The 23,350-nt window shown below is 40.3% G+C and overlaps 1 protein-coding gene across 4 annotated transcripts in view; it reads left to right on the top strand.

Moving 5' to 3' along the window:
- The window catches only part of Hr4 (nuclear hormone receptor 4), a 382,937-nt gene that overhangs the window by 62,655 nt on the left and 296,932 nt on the right, over positions 1-23,350 (top strand). The window contains exon 2 of one of the 4 annotated variants that reach the window (XM_076525977.1): positions 11,670-11,760. The exons of the other annotated variants lie outside the window; for them this stretch is intronic. The gene's annotated coding sequence lies outside the window, so the exon portion shown is untranslated. The remainder of the gene's footprint in view (positions 1-11,669; positions 11,761-23,350) is intronic. 4 annotated transcript variants of the gene reach the window in all.

Genomic DNA, 23,350 nt, shown 5'->3' with positions numbered 1-23,350 from the left:
AACGGTGCATCGTGCATTCTAGTCACGTTCTCTTAAAAAGTGTATGCACACGAACGATAACAGTGAGAGAGAGAGAGAGAGAGAGAGGGGGGGGGGGAGAGAGAGAGTGAGAGAGAGAGCAAAGCATTGTTAGAGAAAGCGTAAAGTGACCTATAAGATGCATTCTACAAAAAATAAGGACTCCATAGAAATTATTGTTATCGAAGCTCAAACGCTGTGGCTCTTTTCACTGATCTTTTATATTTTATTAATTCCATTAGTTCTTGCACCTCCATAGATCGTAGAATAATTTTAATAACTAAGGAAAACCCAAGGGAAAATTTAATATGCCATAAAAATTCGTAGATTTTCATCTCAATGATAGACATTTAATGTAAAACCTAACTAGATTTATTAAAATTAAAATTTACATTAAATCATTATGATGGAAATCTACGAATTAGTGTACGCACACGAACGATAACAGAGAGAGAGAGAGAGAGAGAGAGAGAGAAAGAGAGAGAGAGAGAGAGCAAGGTTACAAATTAATCATCGCTACAGATCGGTTGGTTTATAGTGTTAACGAGTTGAAAATAATGCGACGATATTTACAAACGTCTGTCAACGTCTCGCCGTTCCGTATCTGTTCCACGGATCTCTGCGATAGGTGCACAAAATCCGCGGTCCAATTATGAAAGAGTCTCCGAAGTTCGTAGACTCGTAAAATAAAAATCACGGTCGTTTCGGATACGCTAGGTGCTGCAACGTTAAAACCGGTAGATAAGGTGCACAAGCTACAAGCGGAGCAAAAAGCCGGGGACACCGCGATCCCGGTGCTTCGAACCGAAGAAGAGGACGAAGTCGTTAAGTATCACTTTCGCCGAAGAAAAAGCACGAATTAGCACGGCGTCTCTCGACGGCCAACAAACAATCCACACCCCTCGAACGCATCGCACGTGTTCGCGAACAACGCGAACGCTTCCCCGAGGAGGAAGACAAGACGGCGAGAAGACGTTTTCAACGCATTTTCTTAATTACACGCGCGCTTTTACGTGGGCCGCGTTCCCACTAATTATAGTAACGCAACACGCACGCCCCGAATCCCGAGTCCTGTGCGCTCTCGCGTCAGAAAGAAGCGCGAGAAAGCGGTCGCCGACAAAGTCGCGGCGACCCTTCAAGAAATGCGCACCGAACGCAAAGGAAACGCTCTTTTCATCCGTCGCGCACCCTTCGCTCCTCCCCCACCCTCCGGGTAGCTAGGTGAGAGAAAAAACAATCGGCGGCTCGAGCGACAAACAAACGAACAAACGGTGCGCCGAGAACAATTTCACTTACGACGTCGTCGCGGACGAGGTCTGCGCGACGAGCCCTTTGAATATTCAAGGTCCGAAGGACCCGTACAGATACTTCTCTCTCTTCGGAGGTTCCCTCGGGAACCGAGAAAAAGGAGTTGTCCTGAAGTACCAGTCAAAGGGAATCTCGGTGTAGCGATACGGGAAACCACCCTTAAGAAAGAGAAAGAGAGAGAGAGAGGGGGGAGAGAGAGGGAGAGAGGGCGAGAGTCATGGATTACAAGATCGTTTTAGGGGGTGAGTCTGAATGAGCTCCGAGCTGGCCGAAGAAAAAGAATCATGCTAAGGAGCACGTGACCCTTAGGGTTCACTAAACGTATCGGGGTGACCCTTTACCGGGTCACTTCGCTTCCTTTTCGGGCGCATAATTAATTTTATGTTATATTGATTTTATAGTTGTAGGTTCAATATTTTGTCTTCTTTTATCCCGTCCGTTTTGGAACTTATCGGATAAGACGTAAGAAATTCTTTTATTTTTATTTAATATTGAACTTTGTGTTTATTGAATTAGACTCGTTCGATTTTTGTATTCTCTTGTTTCGTTTATTATTGAATTTTGTATTTATCGAAAAAGACATATTAAATTTGTTTATTCTTTTGTTTTGTTCATTTTTGAATTTTATAATTATCGAATGAGACACAAGACATTCTTTTATTTTGTTTACTATTGATCTTTATGTTTATATCGAACGAGACACACATTCAATCCTTTTTATTCTTTTATTTTGTTCATTCTTGAACTTTATGTTTATCGAATAAGACGTAAGAAATTCTGTTATTTTGTTAACTATTGAATATTACATTTATCGTATAAGACATTCAATTTTTGTACTTTTAATAAGAAATAATAAATTCTTTTATTTTGTTTATTACTGAATTTTACATTTATCGAACAAGACACATTCAATATTTCTATTCTTTCGTTTCGTTTACTATTGAAAACTTCGTATTTATCGTACAAGACACATTAAACTTCTCTATTCCATCACTTTGTTTATCCTTGAACATTACATTTATCGAACAAGACATAATAAATCATTCAATTCGTCTACTTAACTTATTCGTGAACTTCGTATTTACCGAATAAGGCATAACAAATCATTTAATTCGTCCATTTCGTTCGCTTTCCAACGTAACAATATAATTAAACCTCGAACGTGAAACGAAGCTAAATTAGACAAATGTAATATGTATACGATCGGCAACAGTAACCGGCTCCACTTACCCCAGTTCGTTGGAGGAATCCCACCGCGACCGATCAGAAAGTGATCTGTTTTAAAGCGTCGTTCGGGGAAAGAGCCCGTGTAGTCGCACGAAAAACCACCCTCGTGGGAGGCTCGGGTTACACGATCGTTTCCACGGCGAGGGGCGGGCAGGGGGGCGAGGGGGGCAGGTCTGAATGAGCTGAACAGCGACGAACCAAAGGCGCGACCACGGCGAAAGAGAGAGAGAGAGCGAGAGAGAGGAAAGAGAGAGAGGAAAGAGAGAGAGAGAAATTGAGAGATAGAGAGAGAGAGAGAGGGAGAGAGAAATTGAGAGATAAAGAGAGGAAAGAGAGAGAGAGAGAGAAATTGAGAGATAGAGAAATTGAGAGATAGAGAGAGAGAGAGAAATTGAGAGATAGAGAGAGAGAGAGAGAGAGAAATTGAGAGATAGAGAGAGAGAGAGAGAGAGAGAGAGAAATTGAGAGATAGAGAAATTGAGAGATAGAGAGAGAGAGAGAAATTGAGAGATAGAGAGAGAGAGAGAGAGAGAAATTGAGAGATAGAGAGAGAGAGAGAGAGAAATTGAGAGATAGAGAGAGAGAGAGAGAGAGAGAGAAATTGAGAGATAGAGAAATTGAGAGATAGAGAGAGAGAGAGAAATTGAGAGATAGAGAGAGAGAGAGAGAGAAATTGAGAGATAGAGAGAGAGGGGGGAGAGAATTAGGGGAGAGAGAGAGAGAGAAATTGAGAGAGAGAGAGAAAAGAGAGTGAGAGAGAGAGAGGAAAGAGAGGGAGAGAGAGAGGAAAGAGAGAGAGAGAAATTGAGAGAGAGAGAGAAATTGAGTGAGAGAGCGAGAGAGAGAGCGAGAGAGACGAAAGAGGAAAAACCCTCGGCCCCGAAAACGCGTCTCGTCTGCTGCACAATGAACGATGGTCGCGTACGAAAATTCGCGGGGGGAAAGAAAATGGCGGGCCCCGATGAGGAGCCGCAAGTGTCGCGTGTAACAGGCTGACTTTCGTCGCGGTGCAAAGAGCAAATGGGCGTTCGGCATTAAAGCCGGGTCATTGACTGGTGCGGTGGTTACACAGCATCCACACGCATACGCACACGCGCACATATATACATATACGCAGGCACACGCGCGTATCCGTGCACGCTGCGGCCGCGCGGACGATGGGACCGCTTTTACGCGTGGGAGTTATTAAAAGCCGAACGAACGAACGAACGAACGAGAAAAAGCGGCCGGGCTTAAAAAAGGAACCGAACGTTGCCATCTTTCTGCCGGGTGTCACGGCGGTTCGGTCGAACGTGGTCGTCTAAAGACGGCCACGGGATCGTTCTAGCTGCTCGCTCGAATCGGCTGGATATCGAACAAATTATATCGGGCACTCGGCGAATCGACGGTGCTCGGGCTTCGTGGGAATTTTATATCGACGCTTTCATCAGCGATGCGTCAGTTGTTGCGTGACTGCGCGATCTTTTGAAAATTTATTCTTTTCTTCTTTTGCAATTTATGCGATCCGTGACATTGTTCCGTTCGGGGACGAACGATTGTGCTGCGTGTGATTTGCCCAGGTTTATGAATGAAATTGTGGAAACTTTGTGAAACCTGATAGTTAAAAAGAATGTATATTTATTATGAGATATTATATTATTATGTGTATTGTAATATTATTATATGTATGTTATAATAATATATATCATATATATTATTATAACATATATATAATATGTAAAATATTATTATTTATTATCACTATTATTATTATTATATTATTATTAATTATTATAATATATATAATATTATATGTATGTTATAATAATATATATCGTATATATTATTATATATATTATAATAATTAATAGTAATATAATAATAATAATAATAATAATAGTAGTAAAATAGTAATAATAAATAATAATATATTATTAATATATGTAATATATTATTATAACATATATATTATAATATAATGGCATTAATAATATCATAAAAATTGAAAGTAAACTATTGAAAAATTGCGAGCATTCAGAATAGAACAATGTAATTTTTACGTAACGTTCTATCTAGCTTTCATTGACATACCGAAAGATAAGAACACACCGTTCGATCGATAGGCTTCGGCATTCTACACATTATTTGATCGCGTCGCTGTCGCGTCGATCATCTCTCGACGTCTACGACGAATCGTCGAATTAGCGAAACCTTAACCTTCGAATTCAGCGGAAGAATGCCGGGAATGTGGCGCAACAACCTAAACCTTGCCAATGGAGGGAATTTAATCTCGGCCACGCTTTCCTTCCTGTCGGATAACAAATATCAAGCTTGACAATAGGCCTCGGTGTTGAGGTCAGCTGACTGTTATGATAAAAATAAAAAAAGAAACAAGATAATCCCGCCTCTGCAACGATAACAGAGAGAGAGAGGGAGAGAGAGAGAGAGAGAGAGAGAGAGAGAGAGAGAGAGAGTCGATGAATTGCAACTGGCCGCGTTCCGAGCGAAATAAATAAGTCTTGCATTCGCAAAGGTGCCGAGCAGTTTTTAAGCTGCTAAACGCGGTACACGCGAGTCTGCTTCGAGCAGTTTTTCATAGTTAAAACGAAGCGCCTATACCTATCGTTCGCACCTTGGAATTATCTTTCTTGCGCGTACCAACCTCGGATTAATTGTTCTTTTAATATTTCAGTGAGACGAACGAAGCTTCGTTTAACGTATCGTTCATAATTATGCAGAAATATTTCTAATACTAAATATAATAATAAATAATATACTGAATATATTGAATCGAAATATATGGCATACAATGAAATTGATATAATGCAATGAAATAAATAAAATAAATGAAATATATAAATAGTATATTATATTATTATAATATTAATAATAATTGTCTCTTTTGAAATACATAATACTAAATTACTATTATAATAATTATAATAATATTATATTATTATAATATTAATATTATAATATTATTAATATTATATATTATATTATTATATATTATTAATATTATATTATTAATAATATTAATATTATAATATAATATTATTATAATTATTATAATAGTAATTTAGTATTATGTATTTCAAAAGAGACAATTATTATATTTAAAAAGATATAAGAACGTTTCGTTGAGAAATTAAGTTTGCCTTTTCATTAACTCATTTTTTGTATAAATGATTCCTCACTGACGCGTCTAGTTGCAAATACGTTCGCGACAGAGAATATAAAAATTCTTTTTCTATTCTTCTTTTACGGAAAGACAAAGAAACTGTAATTTACACAGTAATATAAACGTAATCCGGTATTTATATAACGTTCGATTCAGCGGACAAGGAGTTCGCTGGCTCGAAAATCGAAGACGTTTCCATCGTAAGAATTCCAAAACATCGATAAAAAGCGCATGCATCCATTGTAGCATCGCGAGCTTGAAAGCTCCGCGGGGCTTCCGAAGTGCAATGACACTCCAGGTTGCAGCCATCGCGCGACCTCTTTCTCCTTTTTATACGCGTCGAAACTTCTTTCAATGTGCATTGTGCCGCGTAGAATTGGTACTTATAATATTTCTAATGTAACTTCGGCATCCGCGAGCATGCACTGGGCCGTCGCGTTCATAAATATAACGACAACAAATGCTATTGTCGGAGACGTTGAAAAATTGTACCTACGATACTCGTTTCATATTCGAGACTTCAATTTGTAACTAGCCATCTTCAATGAATTATTAATATCTGAAGTTATCATCAGCAAAGAATACGGTAAACTTATGTTATAGCAAATATTACATAATATATAATGTTAGTTAAATAATATAATAATAATTTATAATTATTAACGTTGATATTACTAATATAGTAACATTATATATTATGTAATATTTGCTATAACATAAGTTTACCGTATTCTTTACTGATTGCTCTTTACTCTTTACTATACTACTATACTATACTATACTACACTATACTATACTACTATACTATACTATACTATACTATACTACACTATACTATACTATACTATAGTATAGTATAGTATATACTTATATATATATAAGATAAGTATAGAGTTATATATATATATTACTATTATTATTATTATTATTATTATTATTATATATAATATATATAAGTATAGAGTTTTATATATATATATAACTATATATATTATATATTATATATATAATATATATATATATATAACTCTATACTATAGTACTATATACTACTAGTACTCTTTACTGATTACATTAACAATGTTAACGTTATTATATATTAAACTTACATCGCTTACTAATGGTAAATGCAGCAATTAATGAAAATTGGAAACGAGTACTTTTCCCATAAAAAATTTCATTTGAAACACGAATTAATATTTTTAAGCTTCGGTGGATTTTTCCAGCTTTCGTATAAATTCATAAAATACACAATAAAATAATTGTTTCGGTATGTAAAATTTCACTCTCGTGAATTCGTTAGCTATCGATTCGATGAAATGTATGCACATTCTAATTTGAAAAAAGAAAAAGGTGAGAACACGCGCATAAGAAACGTGGTTGCAAGCACGACGAAGTGTCCCATTAACGAGCGCGATTTCCAATGATCCGCGAATACATAATACCGCGTCAAGCATAAATATAAATAAGTGAAAGCGAGTTTAGCGGAAGTGGAATGAACGCGTAAGCTGACAAGTGAATAGCGCCGCGAGCCAATTAGCGGCTACTACACTACGTTCTCAAAGTCCGGAGTTCAACAAGAAACTGGTAATTCGCATACACGTACGAGAAGTTCCTTTATTTCATTAAGCTCTGTTATTGAGAGACCCGAAAGTCTTGGTTTTTTAAAACGCTGCGTATTAATGAATATTCCGATTTGGTTACATGACAAAACATGGAAAGTCGCGAATAACAACTTCGACATTTCCGTTCCGCGGAATGTTCTGTAATCGTAAATGAAGCAGATGGATTGTAAATCAGTCCGATGAAACGGCACTACATTTCTGGCGAACCTGCACATTTTTCTCTGCACGCTCATCTTAATGAAAAAAAAGTTTAATATAATATAAGAATTTACGTATTTTTGTCATAACGGAGTGTTGGGTAAAATGTCGTTTAACAATGCGCAAACATTCTCATCTCAAAGAAAATTTTAACGTGACGTAAAAATTCGTAGATTTTCATCTTAATGATTTATATAATATATATATATATATATATATATATATATATATACATATATATATATATATATATATATATATATATATATATACATATATATATATATAACATATCTAAAATCTAACTAGATTTATTAAAATTAAAATTATATAATATATTATATATATATATATATATATATATATATATATATATATATATATATAATATATATATATATATATTTAATAAATCTAGTTAGATTTTAAAATTAAAATTATATAATATATTATATAATTATATAATAATATATATAATAATATATATATATATATATATATATATATATATATATATATATTATAATATATATAATAATATATAATAATATATATATATATAATATATTATATAATTTTAATTTTAATAAATCTAGTTAGATTTTACATTAAATGTCTATCATTGAGACGAAAATCTACGAATTTTTATGGCATATTAAATTTTCCCCTGGGTTTTCCTTAGTTATTAAAATTATTCTACGATCTATGGAGGTGCACGAACTAATGGAATTAATAAAATATAACAAAGATCAGTGAAAAGAGCCACAGCGTTTGAGCTTCGATAATAATAATTTCTATAGAGTCCTTACTGTTGCGCACGGCACAAACTAACCGCCGGAAGTCGTGAGGAGACGACACGACTTATTTGGTTTGGACTCCGCAGTCCTCGGTTTACAATTCTTGGAGCACGGCTCCGTTCGACGTATCAAGTGTAGCACGGCTACGAATTTGTTGCAAAGTGAAGCACGGCTTCGTGTGGGCGCAAGGGCGCACAATAATACTGGTCTATATGCAATAACGTTGTGTACCAAAATCCGCCGTTATCAAATTTGCGGCAGTATATATAGACACCTGGCCGATGTTCAAGGAGAAGCATCGTCAGGTGTCGAAGGCCGGTCATTGCCTCCTAAGGCAAAAACACCGCGTATACATTTCGGCCGAGGCGAGCGTTTGACGGTCGGGCCAACGCACGTCGATCGTGTTATTGTCTTGCCGCCTCGCCGTTCATTCGACAAAAAACGGCGAGACGGCGTACATCGCAAGTCGAACGTGCGTTCACCCGCGGTCCGCGATTCGGCCGGAACACTTACTTTTTGTAGAATACATCTTAGGTCACTTTACGCTTTCTCTAACAATGCTTTGCTCTCTCTCTCTCTCTCTCTCTCTCTCTCTCTCTCTCTCTCTCTCTGTTATCGTTCGTGTGCATACACTTTTTAAGAGAACGTGACTAGAATGCACGATGCACCGTTTAAGAAATGCATTCGTGCAAATAAGACGTTTCCGTCGAGTGTAGAATTATTTATTTTTAACGATACCGTTGGATCAGATTATTGCTCACGCTGTTCGATCCTGTTAAACATTGAAAAATTGTATTTCTAAAGAATTTGATAATTTCATCGGTACTGTAAATTCTCCCCAATTGTCCTACAGCTTGTATACAAAAATGGTCAATTTGGGAACAGGAGATAGCTAAGGGACAGTCGGAGAGAATTCACTGTGCTGGCAAATTCTAATTGAATTCTAAGCTTCCTCTAATGACCAGAACTCTCACCGAACAGTCGCAAAGTAGGGTCGCTAAGTTTTTGTCACTAATAAATCTCTATATGAGAAAGAAAATTTAAATATATTGCACGCTAACCGGCAATTCGACGATTAAATTGCCGATCGAACAGTCGAATTTCATTTCGACTTGGAAGAAATAATTCTTGACGAATCTGGCACGATATTTCAGCGCGAGAGATTAACACTAAACCAACCGAGCAGTAATGACGACTAGCGTGCATTGACTCATAAGAGTGAAAAGATAGAATTCACTTGGATTTTGTTGAAGTTTTAATTATGAGACTTGTTTCAATAATATAATTCGTTCGATCATTTCCTACGAAGAAGTCTCCAATGTTCGTAGTATCGTAAAATAGAAAATCGGTCATTTTGACCGTGCTAGGTTTACTGTTAATTTCGTTCCAAAAAAAAGAATACAGAAAGGAACGAAAAAAAGAGAATTTTGCACATCTCACATCGGCGTAAACATCCGCGTCGAAAAAGATAACGCCCCGAAGAGCGCTTGCGAAGACAGCAAATGAAATCACATGATTGTAAATCAATTAATTTCGTTCCAAAAAAAAAAGAAAACAGAAAGGAACGAGAAAAGAGAATTTTGCACATCTCACATCGGCGTAAACATCCGCGTCGAACTAGATAACGCCCCGAAGAGCGCTTGCGAAGACAGCAAATGAAATCACATGATTGTAAATCAATTAATTTCGTTCCAAAAAAAAAAGAAAACAGAAAGGAACGAGAAAAGAGAATTTTGCACATCTCACATCGGCGTAAACATCCGCGTCGAACAAGATAACGCCCCGAAGAGCGCTTGCGAAGACAGCAAATGAAATCACATGATTGTAAATCAATTAATTTTGTTCCAAAAAAAAAAAACAGAATGGAACGAAAAAAAGAAAATTTTGCACATCTCACATCGGCGTAAACATCCGCGTCGAACAAGATAACGCCCCGAAGAGCGCGCGCGAAGACAGCAAAGTTGTTTCCGGGCCGGGCGATAGCATCCTCTCGAGATCGATAGACTGCATCAGCTTCCGAGGAACGTCCTCGAAACGACGTTCCAGCAGTTTGGTCTGGGGGCCGGCAGGAAAACGCGGAAGAGAAACGCGGCGGCAGGCCGTTGCCTCGGGAGGGCAAGGTGCATGAACCGTGGGTGGTTGCGCAAGCCGCAACCTCCTCCTCGTGTACCTGACCATGCAGGCGGGTCTCGGTTCTGGTGAGACCATGATCGCACGCAACATGCATAAATTACACGTGGAAGCAGTTCGCCTCTGTGCTTGTGCCCGTGTGCGAACGAGCTCGCGCGCGCGCGCGCTCGCGTATGTGGGCAAACGCCGCGCGGCCCCGCGGCGGTGAAAGTTGCCCGAGGTCAACTCACCGGCCGCGATTTTTTTTAAACGTTCGCCGGCCTGACACTGCAAAATCTATTTTGCATATTTAGTATGTTGAACCTGGACAAACCGGGTCTATGGGACGGAGCCCCCTTTTTGTTTCTCATATTCGGGAAAGTACACTCGATACGCGGCGGGGTTGCAAATAAAGCTCGACCCGAGAGCTGCTCGAACGTTCGCGTCGGTTCCAACGAGATTGTTGTACCGGATGTTGTGCAACGAAATTTTCTTTTTAATTTTCTCATTGAAAATGACGGCGTCTTTGGTGATGTTTCACGAGCGAACAAATATCGTGGCGTTTAGTTTCAAAGAGTCGATTTTAGTGAATAAGTTTTGCATCGAGAAAACGATTTTAGGGAGATCGATTTTGTTTTGGGAAAGGGTAATTGTTTTTTAGGTGGTAGATACGCTTGCAGTTGGCGGAGTATTGCTGTAATTTGTTGGACGAAGCGAGAGGTTTTTTGGTTTTAGGGGAAACTGGGTTTTAAATACTGCTATGCGCGTAAAAATAGGTTAGAATTTTATGGAGAAAAGATGCATAATATAATATAAGATGATATATAATATCTACAATATGTAGTATATATTATATATAATATAATATATAATATCTACAATATATAGTATATATATTATATATAATATGATATATGATATCTACAATATAATATACATAATATAATATATAATATCTACAATATAGTATATATAATATAATATCTACAATATAATATATATAATATAATATATAAAAAATATAAATATAATATATATCTACAATATAGTATGTATAATATAATTATATATGTGGACATACATATACGTATATACATGAAAAAAGGAAAATATAAGAATGTGTTTCCATCGGTAGCAATATTAATATCTGAATTAGAATTCGCTGTCGACGGAATTCTCCGCGAAATTCGTGAAACAGTCGAAAATAAGCAACGCATATTTTTTTAGGCACGGAAATTCAAGCTTACGGGGTGAAACAATCCTCCATAATTTCATCGCTCTGACGCAGTCTTGGAGAACGTATTCGAAACTAGTAAAGGTATGAAGAACTATTTTTTTTTGTTGCGTTAGCGTTAAATTTTCATTAGTGTCACACGCTCTTCGAGAATCATTTTTTTCCAATAACATAGAACCGTAGTTGAACGTTAATATACTAACCGATGTACGATAATAATTGTTTCATAGTTCTTCTTTACTCGTAGCTCGTCGATGCATATTGTTGCAAATTATGGCTTTGATAGAGTTCTGTATACACGCATATTTTGCCTGTAGAAAATCATTGAAAATGTGTTAGCTGTGCGCTGCAATAATTTGAGATCATCGTGTACTATATTTGCGACAATTTTCAGAAGAAAAGAATGCGATTGAGAGGAAACGGCGTCTCTTTGCAATTCTCGTTTTCAGTGTCGTGGTTAAATTGGACGGGCAGAGGGAAGTTCGGGGTATTACAATTATAATAATATTCTTTAAGAAGCCGATGATGATATCTACTTAATTAACGCGCGGGGTAGGGGAAGGAAGGTATACACGGGAACTTCGATTTGCTTTTACAGTTATGACGACTATTTACATCGGAAGCTTGATCTCAATCTCTTCAATTGAGAGTCTGGTTCTCTCTAATCCAATAGTTTGCTCTTCAACCGAGTCCCGAACTCTGCTGGATAATTGGCAAGAGCCTGTCGGAGATGAGATAGGGATAGGTGTTAAACGGACTATACCATATAAATTCGATCGCGAGGACTGGCTTCAGAGTCCCATGACCATGCGCGACTACCATCCGATGGAAAGAACAAGCCGAGAAAGAACGACGAATATCGATCCAATATCTAGCCATCGAATTTTAGCGATACACTGAAGCTATAAATGCAACAAAAAACTATGACACAAAAGTCTTCCCAAAAGTCACTTGGAATCGAGAAGCGAGGGGTTCCTGAGGCCATTTCAAGCAACTTTTTCCTTTGCGAAAATGCAATCCGCGGCTTCGTTTACGAGTTATTAACGAAAAACACCGAGAGATCGCTGGCGCCCCGCCCTCGCGACCATTGCCGCTGCGTCAGACGGCCGGCGCGACGCGGCATTGGCCGAAAGGGCGGAGCGCTGGCCGCGCTCGTTCTCCGATTGGTCAGCGTTTTTCGCTGATAACTCGTAAACGGAGCCACGGATCGCATTTTCGCAAAGGAAAAAGTTACTCGAAATGACCTCAGGAGTCCCTCATTTCCCTGTTGCGAGTAGCTTTTGAGATCGACTGATTTATGCCAACTTTTAGATACCCTTCTTCTTTCAAGCAAATATTACAATAGAAGCTCTATAAAGTCCAACTAATTTTGTTATCGTTACAAAGCAATACGCATTAATCGCGTTTAAATAATATCAACGAGTTCGTAGAACGTTGCAAAGCGTGCTTCGGATCCGATCGAACGTTTTCGAGTTAAGTTGACGACTCTGCAGCAAATGTTTGATCGAAACCAACTTTTCCAAACTTGGAAACTGGACTAGATACTTAATCAAGGATTAACGATGGACATGAAATTTACGGGGGAAAAGGACGCAGCTATCGTCGATCCGATGGTTTTTCGAGCGAACGATCCAGCTGGCGACGGTCTCGCGTGCTATTTTCACCCCTTTTCCCCGTGTCGAGAGGTATCGCGGCGTCGGGGATCGATCTTCGTGGACTGTCTGTTTCGTGATCCAGCAGCCACGGCGAGGATCATGACACTCGTGACGCGGAAGTCGGGCCCGCGGGAGAAAAAGAGATGACGAACGATGGGTGTTCCTGGGCGCATCATCTCTTCCTCTTCTTCCGTTGGCCATTTGCGCTGGTTGTTATAGCTCCGATCTCTGACGTTCGAGTATACAACAGAACCGTAACTCTAATTTTACCGTTATGAGGACAATAATGGCCAGAAACGATCCGACGTCTAGGCCCGCGAACGTTCGTCTGGGTTTCTCATTCGGCTCGAATAATCATTGGTTCTCATGCTTTCAAATAGCACCATTTTTTCGATGGTTTTGGATAAGCGTCAACTGAAATCATAGCTTTTTTTGATAATTGTATAGCTATGATAATAGCTGTTCGATCATTTTGTTTTCATATATTTTATCTTCGTTCATAGTTTAACGGTTTATCCGTCGGAATGAAATATTCAATTATTGTAACAAATTATGGGAAGTCTGAAGAATCTATTTCTGCGCGATAATCTCGAAATGAGATTAAGAGATAACGTTATAGGGAACATCTTTTTGGTACGCGATTATGATAGCGATTGCCATTAATTAATTAATTAAGCAGTTTCGAACCGTAAACAATAGTCTTTCCAAAATTATAGAATAGCTATCGATGTCTAGCTTAACAAAGAAGGTCCCGATCGTTGCTTCAAAGATTTTTACAGCGCCAGAGTAGCATAAGTTCTTCCAATTGATTCGAATCTTTGACACACAGCAAGTTCTCCCAAATTTTCCTTCAGCTTGCAAGCAAAAACGGGCAATTTGCGAAGAGAATATACGATTAATCTAGCCATTTACCTCGTCCTTATAATTATAAATATATATTTATATAATCGTAATAATAATCGTATCTCTTTTTCCCAAACTGTCCACTTACAAGTCGAGGGACAATTGTGGAGTATTTACTGTATCCACTTGCGTCGGTTAACACGTGGAGCGTCTATGTAACACATGGGTGCCACTAACATTTCACCGATTTTCAACATTCATTTTCATCCTAATCTATTCGAAAATGAACTGAATTTGACCAGGAAGTTTCGGCTGCGTTCTAACGTCATCCACTCTGATGAATTAAAATTCCTAATTTCGATTTAATTAAGTAAATCGTTTCGACTTTGTGGCAATTTGGCTGGTCGGGATCGTCGTCGCCGAACGGGTTAATCAACACGCGACATGTTCCCCGGACAAAATCGGCGCTGCTTCTTCGATCTGGGTCCGTCCTGCTCGTGCGAACCCGTGCTCCATTATCATATTACACGCGAGTACACGGCTCGAGGCTGCTCGTAAGTCGCGTCATTGACACACGGAGCGATTGTTCAAGAACGTACCGCCTCGAACCAACAGAGAGAAAAAGAGAGCGAGAGAGAAAGAGCGAGAGAGAGCGAGAGGGCGGGAATGAGAGAGAAAAAGAGAGCGAGAGAGAAAGAGAGAAAGAGAGTGAGAGAGAGCGAGATAGGAGAGCGCGAGAGAGAGCGCGAGAGAGAGCGCGAGAAACCGAGAACACGAGAGAGAGCGCGAGATTCCGAGAGAGCGAGAGAGAGAGAGCGCGAGAGACCGAGAGCACGAGAGAGGAGAGCGCGAGAGAGAGCGCGAGATTCCGAGAGAGCGCGAGAGACCGAGAGAGAAAGCGCGAGAGAGAGAGCGAAAGAGAGCGCGAGAGAAAGAGAGGCAGAGCGCCAGAGAGCGAGAGAGAGAGAGAGAGAGAGAGAGAGAGAGCGAGAGGGAGGGAATAAGAGAGAAAAAGAGAGCGAGAGAGAGAGAGAGAGAGTGATCAGCGTTCTCCAGAGCATGGCCGAGAGGTGTTCTCCTCTTCGTCGCGTGCTCCCGTTGATGATGTTCGCGGCTCCGGGCCGCTCAACGGTTCCGCGTGCGTGCGGACGAATCGTGAATAGGCCACAGCCGTGCAATTGCTGTCACACGCATAGGGTGAACGAGCGGCGCACACACCGACAGACGACGAGGAAGGTGCCGCGTCACCGACGAGCCAGGTTGTCGTAACAGTAGGTCACTAGTGAAAGTGGCTAGGCAGCGAGATGATTGCAATTGCACCGCAACCGGAGGAGTTTAGCGGCTCGCTTCCTGGTGCCGTGCGGCTACCGGCATGTCACGACTGCTCGCCGATAATCGCCGTTTCTTTGTCCGGGAAATTGCTATCCATAAAGGCCCGGCCGGGTTACGCTGGATCCGCCTCGCGACCGATCATCCAGACGAATCCGATCGAACGATCGTTCGAAACATCGAATTCTTTTATTTTCTTTCGACCTTCGTTTTCAAGATTTTTCGGTTCGTTTTCAAGGTTTTTCACTCGAACGGCAACTGTCGGGGGCTGCAACCCCTGGCGAAAACTATTCGGACGGGATGAAGTAAATAAAGGACTGTTAATAATGTTAATAAATATATATGAATGTGTAATGGACTAAATAATGGATATTGGATAAATAATGGATAAATAGTGGAGTATTTGAAACGGGATGAGTTTTTTCTTTTTAAATTGGACCGAATCGCTTGAATCGTTTTTTAAATGTTGGAGGGACTGCTTTATTTTATAATAATATTAATAATAATAATAATATAACAATAATATGTATATAATAATAATGTATGACTGAAATACTTCTCTTTTAATTTCGTTATTACCTGGAATTGCGAAGGAAAGAAATAATAATAACAATAATATGTAGATAATAATAATGTATGACTGAAATATATAGTTTTCTTTTTAATTTAAGTAATAACTTCGAATTGCGAAAGAAAGAAATAATAATAACAATAATACGTATGACTGAAATACTTTCCTTTTTAATTTAAGTATTATAATAACTTGGAATTGCGACAGAAAGAAACGAAAGTTCTCGTTTTTCGACTTCCTTCATCCGAACGAAAATTAATAATAAAATGCGTCCACGTAGATCTGAATAACTCGTGAGCACACTAAACATTTCATTGAAATCACAGTTGGACGCACTCGAGAATTCATTATTCCATGAAAAACATTTACTTACTTGTATTTCGTATTTATCTCATTCGATCGGACGCTAACAAAATTTCCGGAAAATTTCAAAGCCACGGATTTCGAACAGACACGGAGATGATTTTCATTAAAAAAATGAAACAGGCGAGAAGATGAGAGAGCGAAGAAACGCATAAATCAATCATTAATAACATTCATTATCTAAGAACGAAAGAAGCAGCGCAACATAATCGAATCTCTTATCTCTCATTGTTCGGTACACGGAGTCGCCCGAAAAGCGGCGATGCTAATTACTGATGGACCGTCAAATCATTCCGCTCGGCAAGAACGCAACAGAGTCGCGGCGAAAGACGCGAACGGGTTCGCGCCGTAAATCATTGTTCTAAGCAGGCCGTTGATCGCGTGTGCGCGAAAGAGGAGATCTAAATGCAATTCTCTCGGGGCGGTAATCGCGGCGCACCCAATCCTATCTCGCGGCCAGTGCAAACAATGACAAATCGAATGAAGACCGTGGACGCGGAAGAAAAAGAGAGAAAGCGAGAGAGAGAGAGAGAGAGAGAGAGAGAAATAGAAATAGGCGAAAGGAGTGCACGCCGGACACGAAGAAACAATGTGAAGCGATTCGAGATACCACGGACGGACGTTTCCTCGTTCCGGACGGTGCGGCTTCATAATTCATTCCCGGCTAAGGCTTCCTAATCCGCGTTTCCACCGGGATTGAGCTGAGCAGAGCGAAGCGGAGCAGAGCAAAGCGAAGCGAAGGAAAGCTGAACAGAGCTGAGCAGAGCGAAGCGGAGCAGAGCTGAGCAGAGCAGAGCGAAGCGAAGGAAAGCTGAGCAGAGCGAAGCAGAATAGAGCGAAGCGGAGAAGAGCAGAGCAGGATAGAGCGAAGCAGAATAGAGCGAAGCGGAGCAGAGCAGGGCAGAGCTTAGCAGAGCAGAGCTTAGCAGAGCAGAGCAGAGCAAAGCAGAATAGAGCGAAGCGGAGCAGAGCAGAGCAGAATAGAGCGAAGCAGAATAGAGCGAAGCGGAGCAGAGCAGGGCAGAGCTTAGCAGAGCAGAGCTTAGCAGAGCAGAGCAGAGCAAAGCAGAATAGAGCGAAGCGGAGCAGAGCAGAGCAGAACAGAACAGAGCAGAAGAGAACAGAGCAGAGCAGAGCAGAATAGAACAGAACGAAGCGGAGCAGAGCAGAGCAGAGCAGAATAGAACAGAACAGAACAGAACAGAACAAAACAGAACAGAACAGAACAGAACAGAGCAGAACAGAACAGAGCGAAGCGGAGGCACGAGCGCAGCGTTTTTCTTCGGGCGGGGCAGCCTGTTTTTCTCAAGGCTCGCGAGATCATGTTCAAATTTGTAGACGGGGAGGGCCGCCTTTGACGCCGCCGGCACGTCGTTAAATCTTTCATGAGAACGATGATCGCCGAGGCGAGGAAAAATTTGGTAGTCGAAACGAGCCGTCGTCGGTAGACCTCGCCGACACCTCGCTTCCTGTTTCACGCGGTTAGGTGAACGCGCCCGCCCGGCATTCTCTTCCGCGTTCGGCTATTCCGCGATCCGGAATAATGGCGTATAATGCGATTTCGTTCTTACGTCACCGCGATATCTTCGGCGACTAATTTCGTAATTTGCTCCTCTCCGGATTTTGCGTTCCCGTGGAGACGCGTTCGCGTACTCTGCGCCGCGGTTTATTTAAAAGCGGCGTCTACTTTGGTGTCTCTCTTATCGTTGGTTGCAGTGATTTAAATGTTACTTTTGCAGGAACAGTCGATACTGCATCGATATCCATGAATATTGGAGGATAAGGATACTTTTGCGCTGAGATCATTTTTTTCGCGGGTTTAACGCTAGATCTGCCAAATCAGTCAATATGACCGGCTCCTAATTTTGTTCTTTTACAATTCCTGATATTATGGAGATGTTTCTGTGAGAAATACTTGATCGAGATATACTTTCCTTCGCTCTGTTCTGCTCTGCTCCGCTTCGTATTCTGTTCTGTTCTGTTCTGTTCTGCTCTGCTCTGCTCTGCTCTGCTTTGCTTTGCTCTGTTCCGCTTCGCTCTGTTCTATTCTGCTCTGCTCTATTCTGCTTCGCTCTATTCTGCTCTGCTCTGCTCTGCTCTGCTCTGCTCTGCTCTGTTCTGCTTTGCTTTGCTCTGTTCCGCTTCGCTCTGTTCTATTCTGCTCTGCTCTGCTCCGCTTCGCTCTATTCTGCTTCGCTTTATTCTGCTCTGCTCTGCTCTGCTCTGCTCTGCTCCGCTCCGCTCTGCTCTGCTCCGCTCCGCTCTGCTCTGCTCAGCTCTACTCTGCTCTGCTTCGCTCTGCTCAGCTCTGCTCAGCTTTCCTTCGCTTCGCTCTGCTCTGCTCCGATGAACTTTCTTTATCCGAGCATATTCTAATACAAATCGTACGAAATTTAAATAAATCCAGTCTTGCTAAAAAAAGAAAGAAAAAACCAGACTTCCAAATATCTATAACCCGCCCCATTTTCGCGGAGACGAGTAACGCTAAATTATACAGCAAGTATAATTTGATTTTCACTGATAACACGCATTTATGAAGCACTCAATTTAGCTTAATGCGTTCATTTAGATGGACGCATGAATTATTTGAAATATAATATAGCCTGTACTTGGGAAACCGTATAAATTAGTAATTTGAAGAATAATCTAGTAATCGTATTTCACGTTGAAAAATTACGCGATCGTGGGAAGTTTTATTCGCGCGAATATTTCAAAGAAACGGAACGTCAAGTCAATGTTTTCCAGTTTTTTTTCTGAAGTTAGTTATCAAAGTGAGCCGCAATCGTACGGATCACTTTTATTGCCCTGATTAAAATAAAATAAAGTCGATCGAACATTTTTCTTTTTGTTATATTCCACGCTTAGATCCTGCAGAATTTTTATTATATATAGCAAATGGTAATTAGTTGTTTCGTAGGACGAATATGGACCATTCGAAGCAACTTTTTCCTCGGCGAAAATGCAATCCGCGGCTTCGTTTGCGAATCATTAAAGAAAACTGAGGGAAATGAGGGATTCCCGACATTATTCGAAGCAACTTTTTCCTCGGCGAAAATGCAATCCACGGCTTCGTTCACGAGTTATTGAGGAAAAACCGTGACCAATGAGAAGCGAGCTCGGCTGGCGCGAGGCGGCCGAGCCAGTCAGCGGAACCGGACTTCCCCCGCTCGCTAACTGGACCGCCTCGCGCCTACTCGATCTCGCCTCTGATTGGCCAGCGTTTTTCGTCAATAACTCGTAAACGAAGCCTCGTAGAACATTTTCGCTAAGGAAAAAGTTGCTTCAAATGACCTGAGGAACAAATTGGAACACCCTGCATTAAATGAATCTTCATGATACTCAAAAATCAGTGATCGACGCGGCGCAGAACGCGTCAAACGTTGAGCCAATGTTGCAATAAAATGAAGGCCGAATCACATTTTCAAAGCGTCGCTGCGAGAATGCAAATTATTATATTATTCCCCGCGGTCCGGTAACTGCACACACACACACATATATACATACAGAGGGCCGATCGGAACGGTTGTAACGAAGTTTTTCACGGAACGCCGCGCCGGCGTGGCTAATTCACAAAGTCGAAATTCCGTCGCCGGTGTTCCACGGGAATTACAACTTCCGGCGTCGATTGGCGCCCGTGCAGACGCCGTACGCCGGACACAATAGTTTACTTGGATCGACCGGTGAATTTCGAAGTTCCTTCGAAAGCTATCGGCGGCGGAGGTGCACGTATTCGCAGTCAGGTCTGCCCGGCAAAGCAAATAGAAAATCAATACGATTACACGCAAATGTTTGAGGATCCGGTATCGGGCCGCGACGATGGCTGACGGACGATAAGCTACTAAATAATCGCATCGGGCGCCGTTGTGTACTTATGAAGAAATCGTCCGAGTTGACCGTGCTGTACAAATCGTGTAAATTCAGGTTTCCGCTGCCGATGGCCGGGTGCAGAATGGTGCGTTGGGGGAGGGGGGGGGGGTGGATGCTGCAACGATAACGCCATATTTTATTCCGTGTATCTGCGCATTGTTCGAGATCCATTTGGTGTCGCGAACACGCTCCGCCGATAATTATGCTTGCATCGTAATAAACAAGGTCCCTAACGAGGTCTAACAATCCTTGCAATTTATTCGCCGACGCGGCGAAATTTATTACACGGTCGAAGCATCGTGCCGGTTACAATGACATTTTTATTCGTCCAGGATTACGGAGCAGTCGCATCATCTATGGAATCAATGAGAACGGAACGCGATACTTTGTAAATAAAAATTTCCATGTTTTATGGGTTACTCTCTTCGGACGACAGAATGGAAGGAGAAAATGAGATTTCTTCTCTTCTCGGTGTTCATTGAAAATTCTTCGAAACGCGGCTCTCGGTTATTTTCGAATATTTTTTGGAGGCGAGGTTAATTAACCCTTTGCAGTCGGTGGCATTTCAACTGTAAAAATATAAATTAATTTTTCTGACTTGTAACATTGGTGTTTTATACGACAAAGTGCATTTTATGCATGCGAAACTGGGCCTTGCGATTCATGCGACAGTTTCACTTTTATAACAATTTTTTAAATTTGAAGTTTGTTAATGTAAGAATTATCTTTGAAAGTGATGTAACAATTCTAGTGGTGTCTTGGACTCGCCAGTCGAGTGCAAAGGGTTGATCTTAGCAGATAAATAGCCATAATTTCTGATCGGAAAGCAACGGATGCTATTATAGTATACGTAACGATTATTTAAAATTATATAAAATGCTAGGAATTATTTAAATATTGTAGAAATTCTGTATATTATTTATTCTACGTATATTTCTTCTATATATTATTTATTCTATATATTATTTATTCAATATATTATTTATTCTATATATTATTTATTCTATATATTATTTATTCTATATATTATTTATTCAATATATTATTTATTCCACATCTTATTTACTCTACACATTATTTATTCTACATATTAAACAAATAAAAAGTTTGGAGACGCCACGTGCGACCAGATTTCCGCAAGCAGCTCCAAAAGAAAAAACAGTACAACGAGCACAGTGCTCCGATATTGCAACAATGATCCACGAGAAAACAAACGACACAGTGCTGGAAGACAATTTCAGGTCGAAAGTTTCCACGTAATTTTTCCGCACTCGTTGTAAAAGCCCCGGCAGAATCGAAAAGTCTGCCGTTCGCAGAAATCGACGATTGATACCGCGAATTAACCCAGTTATTCCATTGACCCTCGCACCGCGAAGATTAAGTCCGGTTCCGTGATGCTCTATGCCAGCCGGATCGGTCTCGAAGGGGAGACAGCGAAGCAACCGGAAGTTAAAATGGTAGCCGCAGAGAGTGTGTGTGTGAGAGAGAGAGAGAGAGAGAGAGCAGGGTTTGGCATTGAAACGCGGCGCGGATTAAAACGAAAGCAGGAACGAAACGGGAGGAACCGGCGTGGGTGTGCTAATTTAAATAGAAACGGACATGTTTAAGCGGTTACACCGGTGACATCTGTACAGACTTATCGGCCGCGGTCTCATTTATCGCCGCCATTAACCCAGTGACACGGCGGGCAAACAGAACCGTTCCTCTTCTTCCTCTTCCTCTTCTTCTTCTTCTTCTTCTTCTTCCTCTTTCTCCCTTAACGCGCGCCGCCCTTTCGCTTTATCGTTGCGCCGCGATCTTTTAGAATTGCAAAATTTCCTCGAGATCGTCGCCTCTGCCTTCCACCATCAACTGGGACCGACATTCCGGCGGGCACGCGCTTCGATAATGCTTCGATAGCTTCCGAGCTGGCCATTGTTAACCCTATAATTAGAGTCTAGACACTATCGTTCGCGTTCGTGGGGTCTGCGAAGACAATTCTTCTTTATTTCACTTCCTTCGGATCGCTCGTTCTTGGACGATGTTCCTCAATTTTATGTTTCGAAACAGCGTACACTGTTTATTTAGAGGATGATATAAGCGGCTCGATTCGTTCGTTTAAAGTCGCGAAATTACGAAATATTATCGTAGCATTCTTTTGGTTATCTATCTTTGAGGAGCATGCGAAGGTTAACCCGTTAGGCTTGAGGATCTGTTTGAAGAACATTTATCCTTAGAAGGCTGAATTATCTGTTAAAAAACGGAATAATGGAGAAGATGATCGATACGCTCTGATCCTTTGCCATGATCGAATTATGATAAATTATGTTCGTAATTTCTCGAGTAAGTCATTGTGCCGATATTCGAAGACTATTCTTCTTTATTTCACTTCCTTTAGATCGCTCGTTCTTCGACGATGTCCTTCAAATTTATTTTTCGTATTTTATTAGCGTACACTATTTATTTATAGGATAATAATAAAAAAAAATTTATAGGATCTGTTTGAAGAACATTTACACTTAGAAGGCTGAATTATCTGTTAAAAAACGGAATAATGGAGAAGGTGAACGATACGCTCTGATCCTTTGCCATGATCGAATTATGATAAATTATGTTTGCAATTTCTCGAGTATGATGTACAATCCTAATGTGGTCATTGTGCTGATATTCGTCTCCAGAGGGTTGATAGTTGCTTGAGATGAGCAAAAAGACCATTTTAGGGACGGAAAACGTTTAAAATAAAATACCGAAATAAATACTCGAGAAATTATTATTTTTACAGTTTTCTAAAACCTTAGAAACTTGTTTAGAAAATTAATATCTCAAATTTTGAGATAAGTAGAACATAGAGTTAGAAGACTCGCTGAAAGCAGAGTTAACATTGGAAGAATAGGCACGATCGTTTCGACGAAAATATATCAACGAAGTTTTATTTAAAAAATGAATATCTCTTCTCTATATTTCATACAAAAATTTTCGGTAAAAAATTTCTCTTCGTCTGAAGAACAGTCTGGACTTGGCAGTGTGTAAACTGGAAATAAATAGCTTTGGTCCCCTAAGGGTTAAT

The sequence above is a fragment of the Megalopta genalis genome, chromosome 1 (assembly GCF_051020955.1).
Source record: "Megalopta genalis isolate 19385.01 chromosome 1, iyMegGena1_principal, whole genome shotgun sequence".
NCBI classification, from domain to species: Eukaryota; Metazoa; Arthropoda; class Insecta; order Hymenoptera; family Halictidae; genus Megalopta; species Megalopta genalis.
This window is presented reverse-complemented; position numbering and strand designations above follow the sequence as displayed.